At 36.7% G+C, this 9055-nt stretch overlaps 1 non-coding gene across 1 annotated transcript; it reads right to left on the bottom strand.

Moving 5' to 3' along the window:
* Positions 1-6932: 6932 nt before the first annotated feature.
* LOC121149546 lies at positions 6933-7036 on the bottom strand. The gene has a single exon (XR_005882702.1). It is a non-coding gene; the product is annotated as a U6 spliceosomal RNA (small nuclear RNA).
* Between the last annotated feature and the right edge of the window lie 2019 nt (positions 7037-9055).

Raw genomic sequence — 9055 nt, 5'->3', positions numbered from 1 at the left:
GGAAATTGTAAAAAAACATATTACCAAATGACATGCATACTGATTACATGATATGAACCACAAACATCAGAGAATAGCTGTGTATTAATTAGTATCCTCTGTTCAATATACCTTGCACTTGATTCTCCTATTATTAATAGTAAGAAACATAGATTTTAATGAGTAAGATATTCTGATCACAGAAACACAAAGATTTTTCTCTTGCATTTACTCCCTCAAAAATAAAATTTATGTCATTTTCAAGACTTGCAGTTGGAATTCTCATTCAAGTTTGTTACAATTCAGGCCTCATTTCTACAAGTACCCCTTTCAGGATTTATGAATTTATTTAGATATTTTATACTGTATTCCATAAACATTAGATAACTATAAATATATGTACTCTATTTTATACATAATTTTCACAAGAACATCTTTCATTTCACCATCTTTATTGTATATATGGCATGTTTGCAATTATGATACTTTATGTGAAGCTTTAGAATTTTCCTCAACTAAATTCAAGAGACAAATGCTAAAATGGAAAAGGTAGAACTCCTATCCAAAAATGATAATACCACAATTTTCCATACTACTAACAACAAAGCACCATTCCTTGGTTTCCCTCCACTTGGTGTGTATTGAAAAGGTGCCACAATGAAAAACTGGCAGATTTGTGTCAGATTCAGTTTGCTGAACTGCATGCACATGAAGCCAAAGAGTTACTGGGTGGAATCCCAGCAGAGTCAGAAGAAAACAAAAAGACAAAAAACCATAAAACAAAGCTGAAAATGGAATGAAGAGAAAGCTGGGAACTCAAAGAGAAAAATGCTAAAATGAAACCAAAGGGAAATGTTGACAAGGGAAACACTACAAAAGGAAAGTGGGGAGGGAGACAAAGAAAAACGAACAGATTGCAGGCAGAATCATTCCAGAGCTGAACACGTCTGAAGTGTCAGGCAATACATTGCTAAAAATGTGTTTGGAAGTGCAGCCATTTCTTGTTAATATTGGATTATTCTTAAATGTTAGGAAAGACTGGTGAGACTTGGTGCCAGTTCTATTCCTGTAATTTAGTTTTTCTGTATGGATACAAAGGGCAGCTTTTTATAGAAAGGGACAAGGGGTAAGGTTGAAGCAAAAAGTAGAAGGCAAATTTATAGGGGGGCGGAGATAAACAGTCCATGGGCATTGGAAGAAGCATTTCAGGAATACTATTCTATTGTTCATGAGTCTGTGCTGAAATTGCCGGTGAATTTGATATCAAAGCACTGTTGTTGACAGACTAACTGAACACAAGTTCCATGCATAGTGTGTATTTTAATTTTCTGTCTTTCATCAGGAAATATGCTCTGGTGTGATAATAACTACTTGAGGAAATGTGAAGTTGGTTTTTCTCTATGAGTCGTAAAATTGTTTTGGAGGAAGTATCAACAAATTTTCATAACTCTAAAACTGCCAAAATATTTTTATAAGCTCAAGGTTTCAGATCCCTTGAGACCCTCAGTAATTATAAAATGTTGTTGAGCAATGCAAGTAAGTTTTTAAGTAGTTTCAACATTTTTGTTATAGATGTTTCCTTAGTTCTGATGCCAATGGTGGGTTTCAATTTCACATTTCCAATCTTCTAGGTAGGGAGACAAGAATTTCAACTCTTTAAAAAAAGGTGCCTTTTATAAAGAATATTGTAATAAATTTGTGGAGGATATTATCACTGAAGCATATTATCACACAATTTAAATTTATTTGGTATTTGATAGATGGGAAGATGTGCAAATGTTTCCTCTAACACCATTTATTTGATATCTGAGACATTTATAGAACATGCATATATTCAGATGTGTGTTTGATGCAGATCATATGCATCCTATGTAAATGTTTAAATATTGTTAAAATGTTTCCAGCTGATCAAGGTTAGTGCACACACATTCGTTTTTATTCTTCAGCTGAGAGAATGTAGACGTGCTAGTACCAATTAGCACATATGGACCTAGCTCTTTTCTTCTAAAACCTTTATACAATAATAGAAACTAGGATTTCCTTTGAGAAATGGATGATTTTTGTGCTGGGGAGGAAATACAGAAGATAAACCTAGAATACCTTATAATGCCTTATAATGCCAAAAGTTAAAAAGGTACAAAAGAAATTGCATCCCCACCCTGCCCCACAAAATCACCGTTGTGAGACAGGTATGTCTAAAGGAGCCCATTTAAAGAGCTCCTGTTAAATAACATCTTTTCCTTCAAAACTTAGTAATATTACCTTTTTTTTTAAGCTCAAAGACCCATTTATTCTTGAGATAACATGTTTTTAATTTACATTATGGTAAAAGATTTCTTGACTAGTAAATAGTTCAACAATTAAAAAGTAAAAATGTTATAGTCTAGTAAAAAAAAAGTCAAGGCAGTGTTCAAATGAAAACACCTAACTCTACTTTATTCATGAGAAAAACTATCAAATGTTAGTTGAAGTGCATTCTGTAAAGTGCCATTCGAAACTCTTCAATGTTAAGGCCAAAAAATAATGAAAGAAAAAAACCACCCTCTATAACCAAGAGCAGATTTAGGAGATAGAATGGCTAAATTTAATGAGATTCTGGATGGGAAGATCCTGAAACACAAAAATATCCTTAAGTAAAAGGTAGGATACCTAAAAAGGATATGGATTAGTTAATAATACTATGTAATTCTGATATGTTAATTATGATAAATATACTGTGTTTAAAAAGAGGAGAAAGTGGGCATGAGGTAAATAATGCTTTATGAAACTGAAGTCCCTTATTAGTACTTTGAATGTGGATACCATCAGGTTCAATGCTAAGTTAATCCACTGAATTGAAGGAGTGATTGCAACTGGCCCCACAAAGTCCCTGTTCATGGGAGTCTGAGAACAGAGGGAGTATTACTGTTGATAGCTTGCTCTCTGCACATTGCAAATAACTTCCTGCTTTTATTCAGCACCTTGGTGTCGGTAATTAGCTGGTTGAACATCAGGCATATAGACTCAGTTTTAGAGGTTTTATAGAAATTCTTCCAACCAGTATGAAGGGATTTTACATAATTCTTTTGTGCCAGAGTCCAGCCAGGTGATAGCACCCCATATCAATGGGCAGATATGACTTGGTTTTGGTTCCTTGACTAAGTATTGAGTATAGCTAACCACAGCTATCTGCTTACTAGCTGATTGGCTAAAGGTGTGGTCTGACCTTAAACTGGTTGGATGATCTGTAATGAGCACCACCCAGGTTTATTGGATCACTTATGTTGTGCACCAAACAGAATGTGGCTCACTGATTGGATGGCTTGAGGAAAGTCCCTGGCTGTTGTACACCAGTGGGAGTTTAAAAACCCCTGATTTTAGCCATGCAGCATAGTAGTTCCTGAAATGTAGTGGGAGCCACCATGCCAAGCCTGGCTAAAAAAGTCTGCTCCTTACATCCCACACTTGCTGGCTTGCTCTCTCTTATTTTCCATGACGTTTTCTGTTCACAAATATTGTCTGCCAACTGTGTGGAGTAGACCTCTCTGAACTGCTTTTGGTTCTGAGAGTTGCCTGATTAGCAAGTGACTCTTTGTTCCAATAAATTCTGTTGAATTTAATTTGTGTAACGTTCATCTTTCACACAATTATCTTCAAAAAAATGTTTTATTTCCTCCAAAATTATCAAAGGAATCCTTTCTGTCTACTTCTCAGTGTTGTGAGAAATTGCAACTTGATGCAGCCTTACAGATCTGTAACTGCAGCTTTTAGTATTCCTCAGCATTATGCCCTCCAGATGTACCACGGTAGATAGTTCTACCTGAATTCCTGTAAATGGTAGAAATGTTATGCTGATTGTGATCTAAAAGAAAAACTCATTCTTGAACCAAATCTACTTTGGGTCAATTGATAGAATAGTCTTGACTATGACTTTGATAGAGGTTTTTAAAGGATTTACTTCTTTATTCTGAAAGGCAAAGTCACACAGTGAGAGGGGGAGAGACAGAGAGAAATCTCTCATCTGCTTGTTCACTTCCAAGATGGCCACAACAACTAACTATTTCGCAAGGCTGAAGCCTGGAGATTCTTCTGGGTGTTCCATGTCAGTGGAAGGGGCTCAAACACTTGGGCTTCCTTGTGTTGCTTTTCTCAGACAATCAGAAATGGAGCAGCTGGGACATGAGTTAGTGACCGTATGGGAAATAGCTGTTGCAGGCAGTGGCTTTACCTGCCAGCCACATTGCCAGAATCTGATAGAGGTTTTGAATGTAATGCTTTTGACCTACCTAAGAAAAAGTACTTGGACACAGATTCCTAAGAATAAAATGCTAATAAGAGTGAGCGAATACCTAATAATGCTTTTCTTTGCTTGATCAAAGATCTCCACATGAAGTAGATTGGCAATTCAGTTGGTGGCCTTTTCCTGCTGAGTCAGAACTAAAGCAGAACCCCAGCATTTAACCCACCCTAGGAACAGACACCTTTTCACTGAGAAATAGGACAAAGGAGGTATTTATTTATGGTATTAAAATATATTTTTTGAAGTATTCAGGTGTGCTGGCTAAAATCCAGTTGGATAATTACATTCTTTTCACAGAAATTTCACCTACAATTAAAACTGCCAACTTCAATTTCACCAACAGTTTGAATTCTAAATAGTCTCTTTTTGACACACATTGTTCCTTCATGGCTGGTCAACTGGCTCCAATCCCTGATGAACATTGCCCCTCCTTCTCCTTGAAGCTAACTGGTATGAAGTAGCACAGGAAACTATATTGGTGTATAAATAATATGCAAAACCTGATAGGTTTTAGAATTCCTTTGGTGAAAACTTTTTGGCTTTATCATTTATAATATCCTGTCAATGTAAAACTTGGTGAAATGCACTTTTTTGTTGTTTCATAAAAAAGATAGCTGTATTTTATGCTTCATTTTTGTTGTTAAGTATGTGAATGTGTCACCTTGTTTTCAGGGAGGTAACCAGGGTTGGTTTAGCTTCTTGTCTCCATGAAAGAAAACATCAAGGAAGAGACATAAAGTCAGCAGGAAAGCAAGATTTATTAAAAAAAAAAAAAAGAAATGTACATGTTGAGATTGTGTAGGCAACCTTAAGCAGAATGCTACTGTTTATACTTTGGAGTAGTCCTCTCATGCTATCAGAAAGCATAATGACTTGTGCCTGGGATAGGGCTAAATGGAATATTCAAAGAAAGTGGAATTTGAGGAAGTGCTAGAGTATTACTCATTTTCATTCCTTCTTTCAGAAATCGTTGAAGAATCATGAGATCATATACGTGATGTAAATGGGGGTGCTAGCCATATTATTTTATTAGAGCAACATGATAATGAATCACAGTTATTGTGAACACCCATTGAATCGCTGTGTTGATGCTTCTAGCTTGGTTTTTTTTTTTTAGATATCATAACCCCAGCTGCTGTGGGGGTAGGATTGGATTTTACACACAGAATTGCAGTACATATGGGGCTGCAGTAGAGGTGATAACAATCCTAAACTCACCTATACTGGCTATGGCAGCTTTTGCACATTAACCTGTCAGAAGAAAAACAATTTCATGCTGTTGGTCTTCATTCTGTGTAGTGAGACATGTGTAGTTGAAAGATAAAGCATTCTGTGTGGAAGACAGAGACTTCATAACTCAAATATATAAAATTCCTTTCCTGAACAGAGAAATACATGAAATAAGGATATTTCATTTAGGTAGGCATTTGGTGTAGTGGTTAAACATTGCTTGATATTCTTGTATCCCATATTTGAGTGCCTGGATTGGAGCCCTGGCCTTCCCACGTCCCAAAACAGAGTGCCTGAATTTCAGATGACTTTAGGTTCCTACTAACGTGCACCCTGGGAGACCACAGGTGATAACTCAAGTAATTGAGTCCCTGCCACTCTCATGGATGACTTGGATGGAATTCCTGGTCCCTTGTCAATGTCTTCGCCCTTCCGTCCCCGTACACCATTATTTTTATCCTCTAATCTCTGTAAAACGCATTCTTAGTTTCTTACCTTTTCTTCCTGTTATCCCTTTTGCATTAGCACTTCATGTCTTTCCTTTCTCTACATTGGTGCTTCCTCAAACATTGAAAAATTATGATAAATTTTGAAGTGTTCATTAACGCCTATATAATGCATCGTAACTAATATTCAGATAAACTAAACCAAATGTACGTAAAACATTGAGAATTTTGAGAAATTCAAAGCATTAGTCATTGAAAGAATAATTGCAGTATGTTCTTTGTAAGCTAGATATTTTAAAAGGTAAGTTAAGATAATTGCTACTTTTGTGTTAGCAGAGCAAAGACTAAGATTCAGACCATCGTAAGACATCTCGGGTCTGGATTGTACGTCTGTTCTTCTCTTTTCCCATCCTGAGAGTCAGCCACCTAATGCCAGCTGTTTCAGATACTCTGTTCAGTTGTCATCGGTAGTAGTGCAGGAGCCTCCTCACTACTTGATTTCTTTCTCTCAGTATTTATCCACACTGTTACTAGTCTCCAGTGTCAAGGTGTATTCTAATTATAGCAAGAAAATAAGATTAAATTCTTGCCAGCATCAATTTTTTTTACATAGCAAGGGAGGAGGACAGTGTTAGAGGAAAATTAGAATTTCAAGGTGCTAAAAAAGGGGTAAAGATAGATTTTATACAAGTACAGTCACTTCAGAGGAAAAGATATGTCAGTAAAGAATTGGGGTCAATGTTAGATACAGCATGGGATAATTGGGATTTCTAAGAGCAGGGTAGTGGAGGCGGTAGTTAGAAAATTAAAATTAAATTCTTACTAAGCTGACCTAACATGGTGGTAGCTAAAGGGAAGCCAGTGTGATCAAATATCACTGGGGTGGTGGGTTGATTGGTGGAAGTTGAGGGACTTGGTCAGTTATCAAGGGTGTTCAGATATTGAGGGTGGGAGTCTTTTAAAATAATCTTTTATTTATTATTATCATTTTATGATAAAAAAATATGGAACACTTCCTGAATTTGCATGTCATCCTTGCACTGAGGCCATGCTAATCTCTGTATTGTTCCAATTTTAGTATACGTGCTGCCGAAGCGAGCATGTGGGTGGGAGTCTTTGCAAGCTGCAAATTGGTACAGCCTCTATGGAAATCAGTCTGGAGAACACTCAAACAACTCAAAATCTGCATACCATATGACCCAGCAATAGCACTCCTAGGAATATATCCAAAACACCTGTTTTACGACAAACCAACATGCATCCCTATGTTCATTGCAGCACAATCAGTAATTGCAAAAACATGGAAGCAACCGAAATGCCCATCAGCAGAAGATTGGATAAGAAAGCTTTGGTTCATCTACTCCATGGAATACTACTCAGCTATTAAAAAAAACAAAATGCAGTTCTTTGTGGCTAAATGGGCACAACTGGAAACTATAATGCTAAGGGAAATGAGTGAATCCCAAAAGATTAGATACCACATGTTTGCCTTGATTTAACCTGTAATTTTTGTATGGTTGTTTGTTATTTTTTGAACCTGTCATTGATACTGTCTCAACCCAGATGTTTCGAAGAATGGAACTTGCATTATTTTTAACATATTGTTTACCCAATACTATGTCAATTAATTTCATAATGTTGTATATTGATACTGAGGCCTTGTTGGGGCTTTTAACTGACCGGATCTTTACTCTGTTAGACCTATCTTCAGACCATAGAAGGTCTCCCCAAGAGGCCACTGAACTTATCTGGACAATAAGATGCTGAACTTTATGCTAGGCATGTGTTTGCAAGCAATGAATCTCAACTGAACTTGAACTATGGTTATGCAACAAGGTGGAGGAATCCACCATGGGGGGAGGGGTATGGGAGGGGTGGGGGGAATCCCCAGCGCCTATAAAACTGTACTACATAATACAATGTAAGCAACAATAAAAAAAAAAAAAGAAAAGATTCTTGTTAAAAGTCAGCAATGGAAAGACAGAAGCCCAAGGATTGGGACCTTGTTGAGAAGAGGGTTTAGAGAAGCCTGACTGAAATTTGGTCATGGAAAAGTTTCTGTCACAAGGATCCATTGAGAAAAAGGATGTTAGCAATCTAATGATGTAATTCAGAAAATTATGGTATTTTCCTTCCTCAGGGTAAACACAACAAGCAAGAACGTGGAAATTTGAACAGACTATTTAAAAATTTGTCTAGGGCAGGCATTTGTCATAGCAGCTAAGATGATATAAAGTATGCCTACATCCCGTATTAAATTTCCTGGCTCAATTCCTGACTCTGTGGTTCTGGTACAGCTCCCACCCAGCTAATGTGTAGTTTGGGAGGTGGCAAATGATGATTCCAGTGCTAGGGTCCATGACATTGATAAGGGTCACAGAGCGCGAGGCTCTTGGCTTTGGCCTAGCCCAGCCCCTACTGCTGTGGGATCTTTGAAGCTTTCTGCCTGTGCCCCTTTTCCCTCACTTTTAAATGAAGTAAAAGTAAATAAATCTGAAAAATTAGAGTTCTAACTAAACTTAATTTTAGATAAGCAAATGGAGCATAGTCATGTGAACATATTTTTAAGAGTTTGTAGAAAAATTGAACTAAAATGTAGGTTTATTTTGGTGCATTTTTTTTTTAATTCAAGGGTAGTTTAATCATAATGCAAATTGTGCCATTAACGTTTTGAAGACTTTTTTTTGCCTGTCTGACAAAATGTACATCAAGCAACTGAGAGGACTGTTTATAAAGTGACAAGGACTCCCTCCTTTAACCATCTTTACCAGCATCTTTTGAGCCATCTTTTAAACCTGTCCTTTTCCCTTGCTTATTCAGCCCAAGTCTAGCAAGAGTTGTGCTGAACCAATGTACATGGTCTATTCCTACCCTTAGAGCTGGTTTGTCTTGCCATATTCTTAAATATCTAATCAAGTTTGTTTCAGTCATTTTCTATCCAGTAATTCCCTCACCTGCTCCATTTTTTATAGAATCTTGGCTGTCCCTTTTGTATTCAGAATTGAGTTCAGTCTATCTCTGTTATTAAAACCGTCTTGAATAAAGACTTCCTTTCCTGTTTAACTCCCAATACAGATTTTATTTGACAGAATAAAAGATGAGCTTGATCCAAGTATCTTCC

This window comes from Ochotona curzoniae, unplaced genomic scaffold (assembly GCF_017591425.1).
Source record: "Ochotona curzoniae isolate NIBS_2020 unplaced genomic scaffold, NIBS_Ocur_1.0 scaffold_4701, whole genome shotgun sequence".
In the NCBI taxonomy this organism is placed as follows: Eukaryota; Metazoa; Chordata; class Mammalia; order Lagomorpha; family Ochotonidae; genus Ochotona; species Ochotona curzoniae.
This window is presented reverse-complemented; position numbering and strand designations above follow the sequence as displayed.